The 25874-nt window shown below is 33.9% G+C and overlaps 1 long non-coding RNA gene across 1 annotated transcript in view; it reads left to right on the forward strand.

Moving 5' to 3' along the window:
- Positions 1-25874, forward strand: part of LOC141389811 (uncharacterized) — a 35440-nt gene that overhangs the window by 8159 nt on the left and 1407 nt on the right. Inside the window, exon 3 of the long non-coding RNA XR_012409180.1 lies at positions 1627-25803. This is a non-coding gene — a long non-coding RNA (uncharacterized lncRNA). The remainder of the gene's footprint in view (positions 1-1626; positions 25804-25874) is intronic.

Raw genomic sequence — 25874 nt, forward strand, 5'->3', positions numbered from 1 at the left:
GAAAATTTTTGATCTTTTGTGGGGAAGATATCGGAAGGAGTGGACCGATATGGCCTATCTTCGAACTTAAACTAAGTTTGTATAAAATATTACGAATACCGTGCGCACCAGCCAGACAGACGGACGGACATGGCTAAATCGACTTCATATTGTCTGAAACAGATTTCGGCCAAACATACTTGGGGTCTAAACCCATTATTTCGATTAGGCACATTTTGGTCGGAAATGTTTTTTCGGAAATGGTTTACTTTTATCACCACATCTCTCGAATCCGTTTGAATTTTTTTATTAAAGGTAGTCATCGAAATCGAAATCTAGAAAATGCTCGGGTCAGTAGAAACCCTTTCTTCTGAGTATAAACTGAAATGATTCTGGACTTTTTTTCAGTAAAAAATTGTTTATTAGTGTTTTATGTGAGCTTCTGGCATTTCAGGTCAGTAGTTCGCACAACACCTGCAAATAGTATATCTGTGCACATACATATGTACTTATACATATAATATATATAAAAAAAACTATGTAGTCATTTTGACTGCAGGGGCATTCTCTCTCAAAGTATATTACTCACGTAAGAGTATGGAGATGATAATGATGACGAAGTTGCTTTCCATGATAATAATGATGATGATGGTGTTGGCAATGAATTGCCACTATGTATTACTATTGTTGTTGTTATAATTTTTCTCCTACATATTCTAAGGCAATTTTCTTGTCATTTTCATTACGTACATTTCTCATACGTTCGTTATTCATTCCTTTCCTACTTTTATTTCACTGTACAAGGTCAAGTCATTAGTTTAAGTTTACTTGAAGCACTATTATTATTATTATTGTTTTTGTTGTTGTGTGTTGCTGTCATCGTTTCGTTTTTGTTTAAGGTTTTTTTGCAGTAACGTTTATTTTTTCTGACGTTTTTGCCTCTTTCCTCTGCTGATATTTAATAAATATTTTTAACTATTGTTTTTTTATTCTGAGGTATATTTTCTCTCTAGAGAGTTGCATGTGTTTCTATTTTGACATTAACTCGTCATCGCCAAATGATGATGAATTGGACAATAAATTGTAGTTATGGAGATGAGGTGTTCGGTTCGCCAATTTACACACACACCCATACAACCAGCGGATGTGTTAAACATCGAAATAAAAATGAGCTTAGATTTGTTTTTGTCACATGTCTCTTATATGTTTGTGTGTATATTGAACGTTTTTGGGACTGTAAAGTGTGTTTAAAATTTATACAAGATTTTTCTGTAACTTTTTTCACACTTTTTTGAGAATACAAACATTTTCCTTTGGTGTTGCCGCTTTTCGTTGTTGTGTTTTTCATACAATGAATGAAAAACATGGCATTAAATACAACAACTACATGATGTCAGTTTTTATAACAGCTGACTTGGATAGATTTTCATTAGTCACATGGTTTGAATCATTTCAACATTGTATATTAATCAGGGAAATAATAGGCCCATCTAAAACAAAATTGGGATGGTTAATTTGTTTATTGTAATACAAAAAAATTTCACCCCTAAAATATATTCTTAAAACCTCTAAAATATTTCAATGTTCCTATTTTTGATGCAATTATTAAAACCATAAAAATGCCTTCATTTTTATTTTAATTCTCAGAAATCAAAACTTGGTATTTTGATTGCAATTGCTATCAAAAGGCCATAAAATACTAGACATACATACAGACAGACAGACAGAGAAAATTGATTGTTTTAAATCCAACCTCGTGCCCATACTGACAGACGAATGGCCCACAAACTCTCATAACAACACCTAAATTAAATGCAACGCAATGCGCATTGAGGGGAGCAGTAGAGGGTACGCCTAGCCAACATTATCTAAAACCCCCCATACACACAACAGAAAAAAAAATAAAAAGTACAACAACTACAACACCACTTGTACTGCAAAAAGTCAGCACAATGATGATGATATAATAGGTTGCATGGTCAAAGGCAGAACTACTACAACTATTCGCTGGCCGCTAGCAAAAGCTGGCCGTCGCAGTAGCAGCAGCAGCACCGACCGAAAGCTACAAAAACAAAAAATGTGCATCATCACATGGTGCAAGCGACTAGAAAAAAACCCTCACTAAATTAGCTAGCCTCTAAAGCGGATAAAGTACAAACAGAAAAAAAACTGAAACTGTTTATATAAAAAATATGTAGAATGTTAAACTATTATAACAATCAAAACAACAATAACAGCAACAACAAGAATGTGGGTAACAAATGTGTAGCCAAAGCAATGATGTGTCATTGTTTAAACACACAGAAAAATGGGCAATTTTCAATTTAATTGTAACTACAATTTAGGTCCGGTAGGTGAAAAATTGTCGAAGACATTTTTTTCTTTGCGAAATGAACAATTCAGCTTAGCTGAATTAGAAATTTTGAAGAAAAGTAAGATTCAGCCTAGCTGAATTAAAGGTTTTGTAATGTAAAACTTAATTCAGCTGAGCTTTTATGGATATTTTGAAACGAAAATTTAATTTAGCTAAACAGATCTGAAGTTTTTGTGTAGAAACCCTAATTCAGCTCAGCTGAATTAAATTTTTGTAAAAAAAAATAAAATTCAATAATTAAAACAGAATTCAGCAGAGTTTTTATGGGTATTTTGAAGATCACATATTATTTAGATAAGTAGAATTAAAGTGATTGTGTAGAAACCCAAATTCAGCTTAGCAAATTATAATTTTTAAAAGGAAAATTATATTCAGCACGAAGATAATCTATTTTTCAAAAAAAAAAAAAATCGCTATTCAGCTCAGCTGAATTAGAGTTTATGTACAAAAATAATGATTCAGCTCATCTGAATTAGAGTTTTTGCAAAGTAAAGAACAGAATTCAGCAGAGTTTTTATGGATATTTTGAAAAGAAAATTTTATTCAGCTAATTATAATAGACGTTTTTGTGGAGAAACCCCAAATTCAGCTTAGCAAAATTTTAATTTTTAACAAGAAAATTATATTCAATATTCAGCATTTTCTTATTAGATACATTCAGGAAGGCAACCTATTTTTTCTAAAAAAAAAAAAAAACAAAAAAAGATTCAGCTCAGCTGAATTCAAATTCAAATTTGTAAGGTTAAACTAAATTCAGAGTTTTCGACAAAGAAATTAAATTCAGCTAAGATGAATTGAAGTGGTTGTGTAGGAACCCTTTATTCAGCTTATCCAAATTATAATTTTTAGGGAAAAATATTATATTCAGCAGGGTCTAAATAATTTTTAGGTCACAAATTTATGAATACCACTTTTTTGTCACAAAATTCACAATTCAGCTTAGCTGAATTATATTTTTGTATAATAAAATAACATTCAGCAAAGCTGAATCAGAGTTTTTGTAAAGTAAAACTGAATTCAGCAGAGTTGTCATTGATATTTTGAACAGAAAATTCATTTCAGCTAAGTAGAATTGAAGTTTTTGTTTAGAAATACATACATAGCATAGCAAAATGTATATTTAAGAAGAAGATTATATTCAGCAAAGTCTATGATATTCAGCTAAACGCTAATGATGTTTTTGTAAAGTGTAACTGAATTCAGCAGGAAATTTTGAAAAGAAAATGTAATTCAGCATACCAAAATTTAAAATTTTTACCACGAAAAATTATATTCAGCAAGTTCTAATTGATTTTTATATGGATAATGAAGGTGAAACAACTACGGAGACAACTTATTTCACAAAATGCACAAATTAACTTAGCTGAATTGTATTTTTGTTTGAAGAAATTGAATTCAGCTAAGCTGAATTATATTTATTCAGAGGTAGAACTGTATTCAGCAAAGTTTTTATGGATATTTTAAGAAGTAAATTATATTCAGCAGGGTCTAATAAATGTTTTTGTGGAGGAAATTAAATTCAGCTGAATGCGTATGAAGTGTTTGTAAAGACAAATATAATTCAGCTAAGCTGAATTGTATTTTTTTTTATAAAAAACAAGAGTTTTTTTAGCTGAATATCTTTCAGAACAAGAAACTTCAAATTCAGCCGTACGCAATTGGCATTTTTGGTATAAAAAGGCAAATTCAGCAAAGCTGAATTAGAAAACCTTAATAGGAAATAGTTGAATTAGAATTTTCTTAAACTAAACATGGTTTGAATTAGCTGAATATAATTCCTAATAAAAATCTAAATTCAGCTGTGAGAAATCTGTCATTTTGGTAAAAAAAAACTTAAATTCAGCAAAGTTGAATTCTAATTTTCTGTAAAATACTCATAAATTTTTGTTGAAATTTTATATTTCATATAGGCTAATAAGATGAAGATAGGAAAAATAACTGTAATTGGAATTTTGTTGAAAATATCGGATTCATACAGCTGAATAGTTTCGCTCCTACCCAGAATCAAAAGTTGAAGAACTTCTATGCAATGTTTAATGAATTCTGCTTGACTGAATATATCATTTTCGCCATAAAAGAAAAAAAAGTTTCGTCTAAATTGAATTGATGTGCTAAATATTGAATTTACCACAACAAAATTAATCATTCTAAAGGAAATATTGAATTCAGCATAGCTGAATTGCAATATTTTTATCCAAAACTGAATTAAATCGAACTTGTGTAATGTTTTCGATGAATTCAGCAGTGCTGAATATACGTTTTTCCACTGGAAAGTCAATATAAACAAGGTTGTGATATTCTAGAATATAAAGCTATCGTTTCAGCTGAATATGAAAATGAATATAATATATGAAAAATTGCGGAATTGGAGTTTTTGTGTTGAAAATGTTGAATTCAGCATATCTGAATAGCCGCATTTCATCTCAAAACTGCATATAATACAACTATTATCCAATGCTTTAAAAATTCAGCTGTGCTGAATATACCTTTTTTGGTTGAAAACATATTATTAAGAACTTAGTTGTTTTATATAAGAAGTATTGAATTCAGCATAGCTGAATTGCACTATTTTTATCCAAGAATGAATTAAATTGGATTTATGTAATGTTTTCAATAAATTCAGCTGTGCTGAATATAAATTTTTCCATTGGAAAGTCAATATAAAAAAGGTTGTTTGGTGATATTCTAAAATATAAAGCTATCGTTGCAGCTGAATATGAAAAATAATAGGATTCGAGATTTTTGTGTTGAAAATGTAGAATTCAGCATAGCTGGATTGCCGTACTTCATCTCAAAACTGCATATAATACAACTATTATCGAATGCTTTATAAATTCAGCTGTGCTGAATATACCTTTTTCGGTTGAAAACTTAATATTAAGAAGTTCAGCATAGCTGAATTGCACTATTTTTATCCAAGACTGAATTAAATTGGTTTTATGTAATGTTTTCAATAAATTCAGCTGTGCTGAATATACATTTTTCCATTGGAAAGTCAATATAAACAAGGTTGTGTGGTGATACTCTAAAATATCAAGCTATCGTTTCAGCTGAATATGAAAAATAATAGGATTCGAGATTTTTGTGTTGAAAATGTTGAATTCAGCATAGCTGAATTGCCGAATTTCATCTCAAAACTGCATATAATACAACTATTACCCAATGCTTTATAAATTCAGCTGTGCTGAATATACTTTTTTCGGTTGAAAACATATTTTTAAGAACTTTGTTGTTTTATAAAGGAAATATTGAATTCAGCAAAGCTGAATTGCACTATTTTTATCCAAGACTGAATTAAATTGGTTTTATGGAATGTTTTCAATAAATTCAGCTGTGCTGAATATACGTTTTTTCATTGGAATGTCATATAGATAAGACTGTTTGATTTTAGCCCAATGATTAAAGACATCAACATAGCCAAATTGAGTTAAAATGTCAATTATTTAATCTTTATTCAGAAAAGTTATGAAAAATAATGGGATTTCAAGTTTTTGTATGGGAAATGTTGAATTCAGCATAGCTGAATTAACATATTTGAACCTAAAACTAAATGTAACATAACAAACATACAATTCAGCTTAGCTGAATATATTTCTTTGGTCGAAAACTTGTTATTAAGAACTATGTTTTGAGATTTTCGTTATAAATAAATCGTTAACCTTCATGTAAGCAGTGCAGAGCCGTTCTTAAAATTTGAAAAAGAAAGAGAAAACTCAGTTTTGTGTAACAACAAGTTCAATTTGATTTGGATATGCCATTACGGAACTAATTTGAAATATATGTATGTAAATTTCTTTCATCTTCAAAACCAACATCTTCACCAATAATGTTGTGAGATTTGGCAATAGTTGTGAGATTTTGAATATTATCTAATTTTCTTTGCATATTTATGCAGCTAATAAGGAAATCTATTACCCAGCATGAAAATCTGACACTCTCAGGGGAAGCTGTTTTCATTTGGCTGGCTGTAATGGAAATATTGATTGTTTTCTTGTGACTTGTCATAGAGTATTTTTACATTTTCAAGGAAAAAACACGTAGAAACACAACAACAACAATGATGATGCACCTGGTTATGTGCAAGAAGAAGAAGCAGAAGATGGCAACCAAGGCTTGCTTTCTCCCCCATGCCTAACGCCAATGCCATCATACAGAGCAAAAGCCTCTGAGAGTTTTGTGTGAATTGAATATTTTTTTGCCATTTCCTTGGTCACACTCGTATACACAGAGAGTGTGTTTTCCCAACAACTACAACAATGTGTACATATCTGTACATATCTACATGCTTATATTGTGACTTTGTTGGCATGTTGCAGTTTTGCAAAAAAGTTAATTTTAGCTTTTTTCATTTGCCTGCTAAAATAAGGTAATTTTTTCATGTTGTTGTCATTTTGTTGGTATGCACGGTGGTGGTTGTGCATTACATTGGCTTAATAAAAATGTATGGGTGCGTATTTGTAGTTTTTGGGGAGGTAAACAAGTGCAACATTAGGTGTAGCTTCGTTCGCTTGTGCGATTTTTTTTCTGTGTTGTGTTCCGTCTAATTGGCAAAAGCACGAAAATTAAAGGAGAAGACTGGCTGAACAAACAACAAACAGATAGATAGGCCAGGCCGCCTTGCAAAAATAATCACATTTAGAAATAAGGTGAATTATGCCCCATTGCATAATCGCATGGAAGAGGCAGAAAAAAATCGCAGTTGTGAAAAATATTTTTGAATTTTTCTCATTTTTCCTTGCTTCAAATTATTAACACAACAATGTGATAAAGGAAAAAAACACTTCACTATGTATTGAAGAAATAAGAGAACCAACCAGAAGTAAACGAAGAGAGAGAGCGAGAGTGAGTGAATTGCATATGCATGTTTACAGGTATGCACAGGTAACTATTTAACTTGCTTGGAGTCTTCTAGGCTGATGATGAGTTGTAGCTACTTCGTGAACATGTGTTAATTAAAATGACAAATAAATATGTAATACAACAAAAATATACAGTCTGAGCCGAATATATGGAACGGTAATATTTTGAAGTAGGATTTTTTTCAAGTAAAATTCTTTACAGAAACATTTTTTTACATTATTGGTTAAGAACGTCAATGAGTCCTCTCCTTTTAATGTCAAACTTAGGCTATGAAAAAAAATCAAGTTTGCGCGATGTTGTAATCCAGTAGTGGCGATTTGATGAATCTAGACAACAGATGCCAGGAGTATGAATCATGGATGTTGATATGAAGTATGAATCAGCTGATTTGTGAAATCTGGCTGACGGAATGCATAGTCTTGGCATCAGATGACCAAGTTGAACAAAGTTGCTGCTTTGTTGGTTGGGTTTCTGCTATGGAAGATGAGGAGAGCCAATTGGAACACAAACAAAACCCAACATTATAGATGAAGTGGACTGTATTTTTAATTATAAATTATTCCTCATAGCCAATGAGGAATAATTAGCGGTGTGTAAAGAGATGAGAAATATAACGCAAAGAAATTAATATTTTCATAAAACGTTATAAAGGGTAGTCCAATTTATTAAATATAAAAACGTTAGAGACGAGAAGAAATGCTTACCAGTCGGTTAGTGCAAAAGAAGTGATTTTATTCAAAGAGAAGAGTACTGGTGAATCAAAGATAAAAGCATAGAGCAAAGAGCAAAGAGGAGACGTGAAATTAGTACAATTCAGTAACGCATTATTTAATATAAAATGACATCAAGCTATACTTATATGTTAGTTTACATTAAGAGGGTTTAAGTATAATAAAAATTAGCACATTAAGAAATTGTTTAAACGAAGTTTGAGTTGAAGTTTGAAGGTGATTTCTCAAAGCATGGTCTCACAAATTACATTATTCGTATGTTCCTAAGCACGTAAGTATTCAGGACCACAAGGACAAGTTGCAATACAGAATTCAGAACTTTTTTTTTTAATTTTAGTGGGGAAAGATATTTATAGGAAGGCCAATGTACCGATATTGGCCTTCTACGAATTTATATAGGCTTGGAAGAACACATGACAATGTACCAAGTTGGGGCGGGTACTCCTTTAAAGCGTTTTGAATAATTGTTCCACAAACATCCCAGGTGGGACAGGGGAGACTTCTCTCATATCAATGAGTGCACCCCGATTCATATTAGCTCAATGATATGGGACCTACTGTTTATCGCCGAGTCCGAACGGCGTGTCTAAGACACCAGTTGTAGAGAAGTTGTACAAGGCTGAATTACTCAGAAAATGTCGCCAACATTACTGAGGGGTATTTTGCCACCGTTGAAAAGTGTTTGATGTTGACTGATCGGGGAATCACACCCACGACCTTTAGCGTGCAAGGCGGGTGTGCATACCATTGCACCACTGTGGCACCCAAATTGGAACTACAAAATAAAATATCCCTTTTTGGAATTTTTAGGGGATTTTTCCATTCTTAGATATACATTTGGGACATTTTGGATTTCAATACAAATAATGAACTGAATGTATATAAAATAGTTTTAGGGGAAATTATTAATTTAGGTCATAAATTAAAATTTCCCTTTAAGGATATTTAAAAAATATTAGTATTTCTGATAGCTTTTCTATAAAATTAAATAATTGAATTGGATAATTGAATTGGATAGAATTATTAAGGAAATTATGGACACTGTTTAGAAATGGAAATTTCCCAATAAGGGAATTTTTGTTTATGCGGATACTTTTGAGAGAAACTAAAACGTTTGCAATGAAACATTTAAAAATCCATTTTAGGAAATTTTTAGATTCACTGAAATTCAATGAAAGTTTTGGAACATAAATTGAAATGTTGTGAAACAAGTTTTGGAGCACATACATTTTCTGCTAGTGAATTTTTTCACATGGGTATAAAACAAGTAAAAAAGTATCAGTCGGCAGAGATATACCCTCATCCTGTGTATATTTAAACAGTTTTTTTTCCAACAAACGTATGTAAAAACGTACGTACAATTTTGGGCGTATGAAACAACAAAAATGTTAATTAGGATAAAAGAGCAAAAGTTTTGCGGAGGAAATACTTAAAGGAATGGATCGACTTTGACCATTATGGAAGTGGATCTCCAGCCATTACATATGGTGCCATAGGGGGTTTTTACATCCTTCGGGCTGTTTGCTCAAGAAGTGTGGATATGCCCCAGAAAAAACTTTTACCATCGTAATTGAGGCAGCGAATGCAAGTTGCTTCAACAAAAATCAAAATGATTCGATAGCAGGTCTTAAAGTGAACTTATCTGAAATTTTGTTTGGGAGGTACTGGATGAAGTGGACAAATATAGTCCATATTTGAATCTGATCTTTGTCTGGTAGATATAATAGGATGTGCAGAGTATGGCCTACATCGGATACTCCCTTCACGAGTTATCGTGCGCACAATATATCCGAACATTTGTGAACTTTTGTGTGGGAGTTACCTGAAGAAGTGGATTGATATGGCTTATCTTCGAACTTAAACTATGTTTGGACAAAATATTACTAAGGCCAAATTTTGGACCCAATCGGCAGACCCTTTCGAGAGTTTTATTGCGCTCCAACCACCTCACACGGTGTCATAGGGGTTTTGTGCAACTTTCAGGCTATTTTCTCATGAAGTATGGACTTGCCCCTGATGAAACTTGTACCGTCGTATGGGGGGCAGTGAATACAAGGTGCTAAAACAAACATCAAAGCGATTCGAGAGCAGGTCCTAAACTGAACTTATCCGAAATTTTGTGTGGGAGGTACTCGAAGGAGTGGACCGATTGAGTCCATATTGGAACGTCATCTAGGTCTGGTAGGAATTTCCCGATGTGCAAAATATGGGCGAAATCGGTTACTCCCTTCAAGAGTTATCGTGCACACAATTTTTCCGAACATTTTCGAACTTTTGTGGTGGAGATACCGGAAGGAGTGGACCGATATAACCATCTTCGAACTTAAACTAAGTTTGGACAAAATATTGCGAAAGCCAAATTTTATACCGAAAGAGAGAGTTATCTTGCGCTCCAGCCAGCCAGACAGACAGATGGACGGACATTGCTGAATCGACTCCAAATTGTCCGAAACACATTTCGTCCAAACATACTTGGGGTCTAAAACCATTATTTCGATGAGGCACATTTTGCCCGTATAAAAGTGGATATACGAGAGTGTACATGTGATCGAGAGATTTCCGAATTTCCTTCCTTATGACCAATTCGGTTACTCCCTTCGAGAGTTATCGTGCGTGCGCACCATTTCAGCGAAAATTTTTGAACTTTTGTGGGGGAAATATTTGAAGCAGTGTACCGATAAGGCCCATCTTCGAACTTAAACTAGGCTTGGGCAAAACGTTGTGAACTATAAAATTTGCTTCCAATCGGTTGATCCGTTCGAGCGATGAGGTCCTTTATTTTAAGAGCCGCTATAAAACTACCACAAGGTGGCGTTTTTCAGCTTCAAAATGTTCTGCAAAAATTTCGCTCAGGAAATTTTAGGTACGACTCTCATTGACAACTAATCGATTTTGTCGCGTTAACTACGACTAATAGTCGATCACGATTAAAAGTCGACTAGGAATAATAAGATACTACGACTACTAATAATAGTTGACTCCGTCTTTCGGTTTTTGTACTGTCAATAGTCGACTACGATTAACCGAAATCGATTTTACGCATCCCTATGACCGACCTGGTGTCGACCTTGCCTACATCATTTGTGTTTGCCTTCTCTGTATCAGAAGAATTGATAATCAATCTTGTATTTTTCATGTTTTATAGTTCTGAAGTTTTTTTTTTGAAAAGTTGGTGGTGGCTGAGAATGCCAAGACGTTGACAACCTTGTCACTTGGTTGTCAGAGAATTATGTAGATTCGATTTCCAGGCTTACCTTATTAAGGTGAAGGACATTCATTTATTGCTATTTTTATTAGTTAGTGCCTATAACCGATTCGCTCTGTATTGTAAAATGATATCATTTTACAACAGTTCCATTTCATATTGAAATAAAAGGGTTGTGAAATGTATTTTTCCACTAATTGCCTGTATTGCCGATAACGGACTCACACTGTGCTGTAATTAAAAATCATGAAAAATTCATCATCATTATTGATCAGTTCCAGAAAAATTAAAAAAATGTTTCCCCAGCTAATTTTAAAAGGGTCGGGTTGCCGTAAACTTAAAATAGTAGTCGCCTATAGAGGACTCTCACTGTAGTGTAATTCATTAAATTAATTAATTGAACATTAAAAATAAATATTTCCAATAATTTTAAGTTGGTTCTCTATAAGGGGTCCCACTGTATGGCAATGTAAAGAGAATATTACAATTTTTTCACATTGTCACCCCATTTTGAAATATTAAACAAGTTGGCAACATTGTCTCCCAGCGAATTTTTAGGATTGAGATGCCTAAAACGGGATCACACTGTATGTGGTAATTTTTAAAGCAGAAAAAAATTAATTTTGTATGATTTTGGAATAATACGGGAATAACGTTGTTTAAATTAAATTAAAATTGATTCGTTGGTAATGCTGTTTCACTTTGGAATATTCCGCAACATGTCAAATTAAGTTTTAAACATAGTGGAGTTTCCTTTAACGGCCTTACACTGTGGAGTGATTTATAAAATCAATTTTGCACCACATTTTGAAATTATAAAACAAAAATGTTCAAAAAGTTTATCTAACTAATTTTAACTTGGTTCGTTGGCAATGCTGCTTCACTTGAAGATATTCCGAAATATGTCAAATTAATTTTAAAACACAGTGGAGTTGCCTGTAGCGGCCTTACACTGTGTTGTAATTTATAAAAAAAATCCATGATTTTTAAATTATAAAATAAAAATGTTTACAAAAGAGTTAACTTGGTTCAATTGCAATGCTTGTTCACTTTAAGATAATTGTAACTTTTCAAATGTCTTGATTCTATTTTTTTTATAAAAATGTATTAAGAATTAATTTTTGTTTCCTTAAAACAGACACACACGTGTTCAAAATACGTTACGTTTTGTTTTCATTTCTTGTATCGATGTTTTTTTTTTTCGTTTTCGAGATAACACACTTTTCTGCTGTATTGAGTAACTACTCGCCATCCTGCTGCTCGAACTGCTGCTGCACAATGAATGTGACTGGCGTACGTTCGTACACATGTAATATGGCGTAACGTATGCGTAACATTATTTAATCCTCAAGAAAGAACGGGGCTTGTATGTATGCATGTATTTTTGGTTGGCCTCGTAACTGCAAGGAAACAGCTGATGACCATGATGTTGGTGATAGATATTCGATTTGTTGTTGCTGGTTGTTGGTTATAGTGCAAATTGTGCACGGGGGGTAGAAACTTCTTCTTCTTCTTCAAGGCGATTTTTACAACGATGCAATTTAATTTTGTTCAATATCAATTTATATTTTTTATATTAATTTGCCATTATGTTTTGAGTGATTTTTTTGTCTTTTTAATTTATTTGATTTGATTTTAATTTAATTTGTATTTTTTTAACCATATATTTTTAATTTGATTTTTTTATTTGTTTCAAAGTTATTTGGCAGGTTGGTGGTAGGTTGGTTGATGGCTTGTTTGATATTGACGATGTTTTTTTCTCGTTCGACAACGACTAGTAAATGCTGTTGCTGACTCGATGTATAGCTTAACACTGATGGTCGAATTTTTTCTAAAACTGCAAGCAGCCCGCAGCAGCAGCAGCCCAAACGGCAAACGTTAACGTAAACGCCGCCAACAAAACGACATAGTCATCATCATTAGAGCGAACAAAAAACAAAAACCGAAGCGAAATGGTATTTACGAAGAAGACGACCGAGCGACCACAAGGTAAGAGGTGGCAGCCCCACTCTCTGCCAGTAGTGGAGGAGAGTCGGTTATTTGTTATTGTAGTATTCGTGGGATTTTTTGTTGTTATTGTTGTTGTTGGTGGACTGTGTGTTTCCAAATGAGAAGTTGGATGGATGGTTTGTTGGTATTTTTGTTGGTTCTTTATCGTTGAAAATGTTACTGGTGTTGTTGTTGTTGATATTCTCAACAATGCATTCCTCTTTCATTTTTTAGAGAATGCAACCCCACACTCTTTTTTTAATAAAAAGAAAATAATTTTTTATTTATTTTATTTGTTGTTGGTTTGCTCTACAACAACAACAGAATCACAACACACTATTTTTCTTACTCATAGCTACTATTTTTTATTATAACAAAATCAAAACCAAGCAAAACCCATTTTGTTGCACTTGAAATTCTCCCCTTCTCTTTAAATGTTGTTTTTTTGTTTGCTCTCTCTCTCCCTCTCTTTTAGTTGTGGGGGAAATGCAGTTAGTCAGTTACTCGGTCATTGGTTAACTTTCTTTTTTTGATAATAACAATGCATTTTCCGAGTCTCCACGAATCATTGCCTCGTAAAAGTCATACATCTCGTTGTGTGTGTGCGTGTGTGTGTCCATGAGTCATGGTGGCGTATGTTTGTTGGTTTTTTCTTACACATAGCCATCATTTCAAAAAGCCTCTGTAGGTTATTTACTTCAAACATAAGGCAATGCAATTTCTCAAACTCTCACGTAGAACAACAGCAACAACACCACACCAAACAACGGATTACAAGAGAAATGGCGACCTTCAAATCTCACTCACTGTCATAACTGAACTAAGGCCATAACTGGGGAAAAATTTTGTAGAAAGAGGTAAATGAAAGAAAAAAAAGCTTTTTTAGGTAAAACTTTTAAGTTTTTTTTAACTCTTTTGTAGCAACAACCCAAAGTTTAGTTTCCAAGTTTGAGAGAGAGTGAGTTACAGCTGTTACTTGTTGTTTTCTGTTATGAATGGCATGTTCAATTTGCTGAAATAATTTGAAAGCTTTTGCGTATGTCGCTCTCTCTATTCGCAAGAGTCTCTGTATGTTTTTTTTTTCTCTAAGAACTAGTAAGCTCTGTTGCTATTTTAATTACATAGTTGGTGTGTTGCAGTCTGCGTAAATGTTTAGGTGGCACTCCCCCACCTTTTTTCCGTTTGGCAAGTTCTTAGCTGGCTGTTGGTTGGCCATTTTACATTGGGCGTCGTTGATGTTCAAGGTGATTTGCAACCATTGCATTCAAAAAAAAAAAAAAAAAAAAAAAAAACTGTATGTATAACATTGTCCCTTGTTGTTGTGCGTTATACATATACATTCACATGGAGACATACACGTAAAGCGAAACTGTATGCAACTATGCAATTTGGCAGAGCCTCAAAGCTTGCAATTCTAACAGCACACACACAGAATATACATACACACAACAGTATGTACATCTGTATGTACATATATCTAACACATAACAGCACGGTATATTGCAAGCTTCCACTAAAAAAAGCTTAACTATATATACAATAACTGCAAGTGAAGTGAATCTATTATTGATATTAGTGCAGCAGCTGCTGCTGCAGCCTCTGTCACATTTAGTTGCTTGCAAATTTCTGCTGCTACTGTCTGCTTGTATGTTTGTCTGTTTGCTTGCTTGCCGTTTTATCTCTTTACAATTATGTGAAATTATCGATCAATTTTTGAGGTTAAGGTTACATTGCTGCTGTTTGTTTGTTTTGAAGTTTATACTTGTGTGCTACAGAATCTATTTTAAACAGTAAAATGCATATCAAAATATATGTAAGTATGTTTGTATGTATTTGGGTTAAATTTTCTCACTGATTCTGCTGCTGTTACTCTTTAAATGAAAAAAAATAAATGGAAATAACAACAATAACTTTAAAACTTTACTGTGTGTTTTTTTGTTTTGGTGTTATTTAAAATGGAAATTCCAAATTATATCATCTTTGGTGGGGTAACAAAGTGCAAATGAATGAAAAATAAGTCATTGGATCAGATATTATGTCATTTAGAAGAGAAATTGAAACTTTACAAAGACAAAATAATAATTTAATTTTAAAATGACAACATTGGGTAAAGTATTTCCTATTCTATTTCCACTTTTCAGAAATAAGTTTTTTTATATAATTACTTTTTTAATTCATTACGTGTTAGCGTTCAGAGCCAGACTCATTACTTTCAAAGGCGGCGCTAAGTGTTTGTCATGCAAGCCATATAATTAAATGGGCAAATACCCCCAAAAAAGACAGAAAAAATTGCATTTGAAAGATGAAAAATTCGATGACAGAGAAGCCACTCCACAGCCGATATGTCTGACGAGCCTCTCTACCAAATGCGAAATATGCATGTCACATAGTCGTGGTTTTGTGGGTTCGAATATTCGGCTTTCCTTTTTCACTTGTAAAAATAAACGGTCATTAAGCTCGATTCCAAGGAGAGATGAATTAAAAATAAAACTTTATTGTCGCACCAAGGTCTTTAAGTACAACAAATTCAAATTCAAAATAAATTCAATTCTTTTACAAATAATTGGCCCTGAATAAAACACTGAATACCTTGAACACGCTTAAATCGTACTCAAAACTGTTCCTCCTTCAGTAAAATTCGTATTAAAATGGAATAACAAAATGAGTCTTATGATATATTTCTCTAACAAAGCTGGAAAGTCTTCAAGAAGATCAGAAGTTCTTTAATGATACTAGAAGGCCTTTATAGAGGCGCAGAAAACTTTTTTGGGGATGCCAAAAGATATTCATATAGAAAGAGAAGTTTTTAAAAATACCAGAAGGTCTTATTTATATAAGGCTAGAAGTCTTTAAGAATACCAAAATGCCTTAATTGAAAAAACATAAAGTGCTCATAGAGGGTCAGAGGGACTTCATGTAGAGGTCCTGAGGGTCTTTAAGACCACCCACACTTCCTCGAGAATACATAAACAATATTCTTGAGAATCCCAGACGGTCTTAAAAAATACCAGAAGACCATCACAGAAAGCTAGAAGATCTTCCATGGAGACGAGAACGGCTTAATAGAAGACCAGAAATTCCTTAAGAAGACTAAAATGCCTTCATAGAAGGCCACAAGGTCTTTCAAAAAAGAAGAAGGTCTTCAAAAATACCAAAAGGTTTTTAAGAAGACCAGAAGGCCTTTAGGAAATCTCGGCGATCTTCATAGAGGATCAGAAAGTCTCTTAGAAAACCAGAAGGTATTCATAGAGGGCCAGAAGATATTTAAAAAAAAACATAAGGTCTTCATTTAAGACCAAATGGTATTTAAAAAAGTAGGTATTTAAGAATACCACGATACCATAGAAGGCGAGAAAGTCTTTTAGAGGAGCATAAGGTTTTGACATTAAGCAGGTCTTTAAAGAGACCAGAATGTCTTCATAAAAGGTCACTAGGCCTTAAGAAGACCAGGAGGCCTTATGAATTCCAAAAGCTTTTAGGAAGACCAGAAGGCCATAATGAAATCTCGGCGATCTTTTTGGAGCGTCAGAAGGCCTCTTAGAAGACCAGAAGGTATTCATAGAGGGCCAGAAGATCTTTAAAAAGAACAGAAGATCTAATGGTATTAGAAAAGTCCAGAAGGTCTTTAAGAAGACCAGAAAGTCTTTATAGAAGGCCACAAGGTTTTTAAAAATATCAGAAGGTATTTATCGGTGGCCAGAAAGTCTTCAAAAGGTCTTCAATGAAGAATAGAGATTCTTCATAGAAGACCAGAAGCCCTGCATAGAAGACTGGGAGGTCTTAATAGAAGCGAGAAGGTCTTCATAAAAAAAACAGAAAGTCTCCATAGAAGGCCAAACGGTCTTAATAGTGGAGCAGGAGGTGTTTAAAAAGACCAGAGTAGTAGTTTAAAAATACCATCAAAAGGTATTCATAAAAGGCCAGAAGATCTTTAACAACACCAGAAGGTCTTCATAAAAGGCAAGAAGATACTCATAGGAGGCCAGAAGTTATTCACAGAAGTCCGGAAGGTCTCCGTAGAAGGCCAGGAGGTCTTAATAGAACCAGTAATGTTAGCTCAGAAGGTCTTCATTGAAGGCCAGAAGATGTTCACAGAAGGACAGAAGGTCTTCACAGAAAAGCAGGAGGTCTTTTAAAAGACCAACACGTCTTTACAGAAGTCTTCATAGAGACCAGAAGGTCTTCATAAAAGGCCAGTAGATATTCACAGGAGGCCAGAAGTTATTCACAGAAGTCCGTAAGGTCTCCATAGAAGGCCAGGAGGTCTTAATAGAACCATTAATGTAAGGTGGTATTTACAGAAGGACAGAAGGTCTTCATAGAAGGCCAGAAGGTGTTCACAGAGAGACAGAAGGTCTTTATAGAAAAGTAGGAGGTCTTTATAAAAGACCAAAAAGTCTTCATAGGGGACCAAACGCCTTGCACCGAGAAGGTCGGCGGTTTGGTTCAATCCATGGCCAGAACATCAAATCTTTCGGCGATGGCAAATTCTCTTAGAGTAATGTTGGCTTGCAATTCCTCAGTATTTCAGCCATGAAAAACTTTTCTACAATTGTTTTCGGACTCTGTGATATAAAGTAGGTCGCACATCATTGAGCCAATATGAATCGAGGTGCATTCATTGATATGAGAGAAGTCTCCCTTGTCCCCTCTGGGATGTTTGTAGAACAATTATAATTATATTAGCTACTGAAGAATAGTACAGACCGATTTCGCTATTATTTCCAGTTCCCCATCTTAAAAATAGTTATCCACTTGCAGATTATTAGCATGGGTTTCGTAAGCAGCACAACACGACAACAGCACCTCACTCCATCTTTTCATATATTAGTCGATGACTTAACCAGAACATCCGTGACGATTGACTTATCAAAATTTATTGATGCTGATAGTCTGCTAAGTTTGAAATATGTGTGGACGCCACTCGTATATGGAATTTAGAAACAAAGTCGTCGAAGCACTTTATAGTTAAACAGGGAGTTCCCTTAAGATCAGGTCATAGGTTCGTAAATGTTTACCTCTACCTTTCTAGTATTCAACTCCATTCCACCCCTCCCTAACTAATTGAATACCATTAAAACTATTCCTTAAATGTAGAACTATAGGTCTTCTATAGATGGAAATAAAGTCTAGTTATAGAAGACCACTGGACCATGTCACAGAAGATCGGTACATACTTTTACTGTGACCATCAGCTCTTTTCACCGAAGGACATTACAATAAATTATTAGTTCTTCAAATCACCTCGTAGAAGACCCTAAGCACATAACTTTCCAGTTGATGAGTTTCAATTGAGACTAAACACTGTTAAATGAGTTTATCATAACTGGATCCTATTTAGGGACAAGCGAAATGTCCAAAAATTTTAATGTATGAACCATTAGACTTGAATATTATCAAGCGTTAAAGGCAGTGTAATAGTTTTTACAGGAATAGAAAAGGCCTCCTCTCCAATTGACAGACAACTCTAACATTTAAAAATGACGAAATATTTTATAATCCATTTAAAATTTTACCATATCTTAAATTTAAGTAACTAATGCCAACGAAAGGATATTTTATTGCCAACAATTTATAAAGGCTATCATTTCAAGGACAATTCTCAACCTATATTAGTTACATAGTTATACATACATATATTATTTTTGGAGAACCTCCAAAGTTCTTTTTTTTTTGCCATGACAAAAAAAAAACGAACTTATCAACCAACCTAGTCTACTTAGAGACGACGAAGAAGAAGCAAAAAAAAATCCGTATTATGAAATACTAAGTGAAAAGGGAAAACGCAGTGAGTGAGAAAAGAAAATCGTGCCACATTTAACATTGGCACAATTTTCAAGTACTTTGACCACATGTAAATGCATTCGGTTGTAAGTATATAAACGCTCACACACACACACACAAAGCTTGTGGTTACATACCACACACAACGAGCAACGCACAACGATGAAACACTAAAGGATAATTGACGGTCATACTAAAAATAAGTCAAATGCCAAAAATAAAAATAGTATTGGTCATCCCACCACCAGCACCGTTCAGCACCGCCAACAAATTTTGCTTTTTTGCCACAAAACAAATCGAAATCGAATGCAACTAAAAGCGTCGTTATATGTTTTGTTTGTTTTGCGGCAACGCGAAATAGGTGTGTACGACAAGCGAGTACATATAATGAATATGTACGGATATACAAATGTACATATGTATTTTACAAACATACATACATGTATGTAAATAAAGGCAAACGGTCAAGAATGACATATAATGTCACCACAAAGTCTTTGCAGCTAAAATGAAAAAAAAAAAAAAACAAAAATTAAAGCAAATAAAATCGATCTATAATAACCCAATCAGAGGTATTACAACCATTTATATAGGCGAGTGCGGTAAAATATTTTACAAGTTTTATTGCCAAAAAATACATACATAAGTATGTTTTATTTTGGGAAGGGAAATTTGAATAGATAGAAATCTTGACATCTTATCTTTAAGTACTTCAAATAAAATTTGTAATTTTTTTTCTGTGAATGTTAACCATTTCGATTTGTTGAGGACATTTGTTTTGAAAATAATTAGAAATTTGAAAAGAACGAATATTCTTCACTTCGTATATGAAATATTAAATCAGATTGTTTATAAGGTATAATAAGGTTTTCATATTTTCCTCTCAGCGTAATGTGAGTGACATTTCCTGAGTATTTCAGTCATGTAAATTTTCTCTATAAGTGGTGTCTGAAGACACGAAATGTGAATCGAGAGATGTCTTCTTGCATTCCATCCCCAAAAATAGTAACTAAAATATTAAGTATACGTACAAGGTACAATTTGTGTCAAAATGTACATACTCGTATGTACAGTGAGTCGTATGATTAATATAGTGGACAAAATTTGCCATACGACTATAGGGACACTACAATAGGATGATAGCATCGAGACGACATTAAAAGCATTATAGTTATAGAGAGATAATTCAATGACAAAAATTATAACAAGGAAAACCGAACAGATTATCAAAGAGGACCGAAAAATAAAAGACACGATGTTACCTAAATTGAGGGGGGCCCTTTTATTAACTATCAAATTACATTCGTTGTAAACCTTGTGTCTTCCGCAATATTACTAAAATTACTATGAGGAATATTTTTGTAGTAGATAATTAACACTCTAAAGTGTTTTTGGTCCATTTTTTTTAAAGAGATTTAAAATTTTTTTTAAAACATAGGCCGTAGCGGACTCATATATTCTACAAAAATGGTCGGCGTAACATTTTACTACAGGCCGAGGAAATAAACTAAAAATGCATTTTAGAGTATTTAACCCTTTTTTTCGAATTGATGTCAAATTGTTTAACAAAAATTCCTTTAAAAATTTGGCATCAGGGACAAAAAAATCCTCATAAAATTTTGCCAGAGGTCGTAAGGTTTGACATAATGAAACGAAGCAAACCCAGTATGGGTTGTTTTTCAAAATATTAGCGTCGTAATGAATACTACTGGAATTATCCGAAATAAAGTTTAAAATTTATCCGCTAACAAGTCTCTGGAATATCCTAAGTTTTTGCAGGGTAGGTCCAGTTTGACCACTGGCGGATGTACCGCTGCTCTGACCATGACATTCAAATAGTTCTTGGATATTTTAATCTGAAAATTAGAAGGGAAAATATATTTGGTCTCACAGTATCAGTTTGCTTTTCCGACAGAGATATGTCCTAAGCCACAACATCCGATAAGTGACCATAAACTTCAATAAAGATTTAATATGTTGTGATTTTGCGGATGTGATACCTGACAAATAACAATAATAACGTTGTAATCAGAACCACCAAGGCTACCTTCTGTAAAATTTTCAAAACTTCCGCACGCAAGATTTTGTAACGAGGACAATCTTCTGCAAAACATCTCAAAACGATCCGTAGCATGTCCTTAAACTGCACTTTTGTGGGAGGTGACGGAAGTAGTGGACTAATATAGCCCATATTTCTGATTCTGACCTGTGTCTAGAAGAAATATTTTTACTTGTTGAAACTTTGAGAATAACTCCTTGGTGGGTCAACATAGGATTTTTAAAAGCTTTAGAATGGACCTGAATAGAGTTTTCAGAGACGACCTGAAGGTAGTCTTTGAAAAGCATCTAAACAGTCTGATTTGAAGGGAGCTGAAGAGATTTCTTTAAGACGACATGAATTGATCTTTATAGACGAAGGGATGATATAGACTTTTAGACGAGCTGTAGATCTATACAGAGGATCTGAAGGGAGCTGAAGGTAGTATTTATAGACGACTTGAGTTATACAGAGGACCTGAAGGGAGTTTTCATAGACGACCTGTAGAGAGACTTTATAGACGACCTTAAAGGAGTCCTTTTAGACGAACTGAAGGGAGTCTTTATAGATGACCTGCAGGGGGTCTTTATAGACGAGAGTGTCTTTTTAGATTGGATAAGGTGAGTCTTTATAGACTAATTAAAGGCAGTCTTTATAGACATGCTAAAGGGAGTCTTTGCTGAGCTAAGGGAATCTATATAGACGAGCTGAAGGGAGCTTTTATAGAAGAGCTGTAGGGATTCTTTATAGACGAACTGAAGGGAGACATAATGGATTGGTTGAAGGGAGGCTGTATAGACGAGCTGAAGGGAGTCTTTATAGACGAGCTGTAGGGCGTATGGATTCTTTATAAACGTCCTGAAGGGAGTCTATATAGACGACCTGAAGGGAATCTTTATAGACGTTCCGAAGGTCGTCTTTATAGACCAGCCGAAGGTCGTCTTTATGGACCAGCCGAAGGTCGTCTTTATAGAAGAGCTAAAGGGAGTCTTTATAGGCGGTCTGACGGAAGTCTTTATAGACGACTTGAAGGAAGTCTTTATAGACGAGCTGAAGAGAGTTTTTATAGACGATCCTAAGGTTGTCTTCAAAGACGATTCTAAGGTTGTCCGAAGGTCGTCTTTATAGACGAGCCGAAGGTCGTCTTTATAGACCAGCCTAAGGTCGTCTTTATAGATGAGCCGAAGGTCGTCTTTATAGAAGAGCTAAAGGGAGCCTTTATAGGCGGTCTGACGGAAGTCTTTAAAGACGACTTGAAGGAAGTCTTTATAGACGAGCTGAAGAGAGTTTTTATAGACGAGCCGAAGTTTGTCTTAATAGATGAGCCGAAGATCGTATTTATAGACGAGCCGAAGATCGTCTTTATAGACGAGCTGAAGGTCGTCTTTGTAGACGAGCCGAAGGTCGTATTTATAGACGACCCGAAGGTCGTCTTCATAGACGAGCCGAAAGTCGTCTTTATAGACGAGCCGAAGGTCGTCTTTATAGACGAGCCGAAGTTTGTCTTAATAGATGAGCCGAAGGTCGTCTTTATAGACGAGCCGAAGGTCGTCTTTATAGACGAGCCGAAGGTCGTCTTCATAGACGAGCCGAAGGTCGTCTTCATAGACGAGCCGAAGGTCGTCTTTATACACAAGCCGAAGTTCGTCTTTATAGACAAGCCGAAGTTCGTCTTTATAGACCAGCCGAAGTTCGCCTTTATAGACCAGCCGAAGGTGGTCTTTATAGATAAACCGAAGATCGTCTTTATAGACCAGCCGAAGGACGTCTTTATAGACGAGCCGAAAGTTGTCTTTATAGACGACGTGAAAGTCGTCTTTATAGACGACGTGAAAGTCGTCTTTATAGACGACGTGAAAGTCGTCTTTATAGACGACGTGAAAGGAATCTTTATACACGACCGGAAGGGAGTCCTTATATACGACCGGGAGTCTTTATCGATAACCTGAATGGATTCTTTATAGTCTAGCTGCAAGCGGTCCTTTTAGACGACCTCTACATAGTTTATATAGAGTTCTATATAGACAAGTTGGATTTGGATTGGATTCTTTTGGGTGGAGGAAGTCTTTGTAGACTGGCCAAGAGGCCAGACTATACTAGATGAATCGAGTCTTTATCGTGGGACCGAAGAAAGTATTGATAGACAAGATGCATGTAGTCTTTGTAGACGAGCTGTAGGGAGTCTTTGTAGACGAGCTAAGGGGAGTCTTTTTAGAAGAGAGGAGTGTTTCAGAGACGAGTTGTGCACATAGACAATTGTTAGGAACATGGCAGTTTCAAATTTCTTTCGAGTGTAGCCTAGATCAAACCTATATTAAAAGTTGAAATGGCAAGACTCCACACATAGGGACACAAAAAATGTATATGCCAATGGAGGAACCCATGCTGTTAGTCGTTTAAGAAACGTTGAAAAAGGGGTCCTTTAACTATAAAAATATCACTTTTGCAGAATATTGGGGACAAATTTTATAAGGCAAAATATTAACCTTTAAGGAGAACTCTTTAGAGAGCCTCTCAGATTCCGCTTCTTAAAACTTCAAAGCTTTAAAGCTTGTTTGGTCTTTCAGAAATCTGGAAATCCTTAGTTTGTAGCATTTAATGAGGTCTTCTAGAGCCGAGAACGACGGATGGGCACAGCTTGATCGACTTCAAATTATCTGAAAAAGGTTTGGTCTTAATATGTGTGTCATATGTGTCGGGTCTAAAACCATAATTTCGATAAAACTTATTCAAAAGTATCTATATATCCTCTTTAGTCATAAGGTTGAGGTAAACCCCATTAAGATCACCTGTCGCTTGTTTGTCTCACCATGCTCATTTATTACAAAAAAAAAAAACAACAACAACAAAACTCCCTCATCAGAATGATGGATGATACATTCTTTCCAATAAAAGAGCAGCAAATTAAAAAAAGACAACAAAAACAACAATCTTGTTAAACTGTTGCTTTTCATCGATGCAATCAGATAACATCGGATGAGTATCACTGAAACAAACTCTAACAAAGCTTGAGGCCTGGTGAAATAGAATTTCGACAGACCGATCGACTGACAGCCAAACAGAATGTGAATGAGTGCTTTCAATGCGGTGGCATGCTTTTTGATGTTTACGATACACTTTAATAACTTTATGAGCCATTACATGCTGCTGCCTATAAGTTGTGTTCTGTTTTGATATTATAAATTGTTGTTGTTTTTGCTGTAGATAATGTTGTTTATTCATTCGGTTTGTTGTTATTATTAGAAGAAGATGAAGAAGACAAGTTATAAGTTTTTTATAAGTTTTCTATGCTTTTAATGTTCTTATCTAATTATGAATGTTGCTTGCCCCTACGTCCTACTCTTGACTAGGTGGAGGTCTATTTCATTTCAAATTGAAAACACAACAACAACGCAAAAACAACAAATGCATTTTTTTGTGGAAAATATACATTTTCATTAATCAAAACTTTTTCTTTACTTTTTAGAGCGTTAAATACATGAAGCTAATTTGTGAGTAAGTGACTGACTGACAGAGCGAATGAGTTGTTGTAAATTACAGGTGGCTTAGTTTGAGATTAATTAAATTAATGTTAGGTATTTTTGTCTATTATAGGTAGAGGCAAAATAGTGAAAAAAATAAAATAATCATAATTAAATTGGATGCAATTTCATCTCACAGAAGAAATATAGAGCATCACTATACGGAGGAATAGAAAAATAGATGCGTGTATCACACATTTCTTAGGTGATGTTTACCGACTCAAAAAACAGATGAAAAATAATCTGTAATATGTTTTTAAAACTGCTGCGGTGTCCACAGTTCAAACCCCCAAATTGAAAAGCTATAAAATAAATTCAAAACATATTTTGTAATGTTGATGTTATTTTTTTAATTTTCGGTTTCAATTTATCACACCTTGATTTTATCATTTTCTACTAGAAAACAATTTATCTAAACTACATAAACGGAAAACATAAAACCGAAAATGAATTTAATAACTGGACTGTAAATTAATAAAACACACTAAACTATTTCGTTTTTTTTTTTCAATTTCAATTAAGTCATAAAAAAATAAAAAACGTAACAATTTCACACTAATTGTCGGCTCAACTACAAGAAGTGCCTTTCTATTGCATTTCTATTTAAGTGAGCTGTTCAAAATAATTGAACGAATGGATGGATGGGTGTGAGTAAGTGAGCGAGTGAATGAATGGCAGCGGGTGAAATGTTTTGTGTTGAGCTCAATTTTGTGTGTAGAATAGACCAATTTGTTGTTTTGTTAGTGATTAATGAGCTATAAACGCTATGCATTTTATCTTTCGGATTTTTTTTTATTTCGGCCACATACGATCAATCAATCAATTTGTTTCTTGATTTGTTTGGAATATTTTTATAGAAAATTTATATTTTTGCTTAGAATGATTTTTGATTTTAAATCACATTTTTTCATTTAGAATAATTAAAAAAAATTAAAAAAAAATTCTACAGTTATGCAATTTTTCTTTAATAAGGTTTTTGCACTTTGAAAATAAAAATTTTATTTTGATTATATGTAATAAATTGTGTTCATAATTTTGGTTGTATACAACGATTCTATTAATATTGTTTGATTTTTATTTTGAAATAACAAGTCTAGTTGGTAAATTTCTAATGTAATGGAATCCAATTTTGGAAATTATATGTAATTATATAGATTATTTTCTGTAATTTTTTAAAAAAATAAATAAAAAATTATATAAATGAATGTAAATGATAAGCTTAGGCTAAAAAATTAAAAATATAAAATTTTATAAATATATGAAAATAAAGTTTGTAAAGTGGGAATAAAAGTGTAGAGATCCAAAGGTAGTAAACAGCAGGAGTATTTGGTGTAAATTGCATCTTCCGTAAAAAAAAGAGAAAAAAACTAGTAAGAAAGTATCAGTCAGCTGT

Source organism: Musca autumnalis, unplaced genomic scaffold (genome assembly GCF_047663935.1).
Source record: "Musca autumnalis isolate F117 unplaced genomic scaffold, ASM4766393v1 scaffold_1, whole genome shotgun sequence".
Classification (NCBI taxonomy): domain Eukaryota; kingdom Metazoa; phylum Arthropoda; class Insecta; order Diptera; family Muscidae; genus Musca; species Musca autumnalis.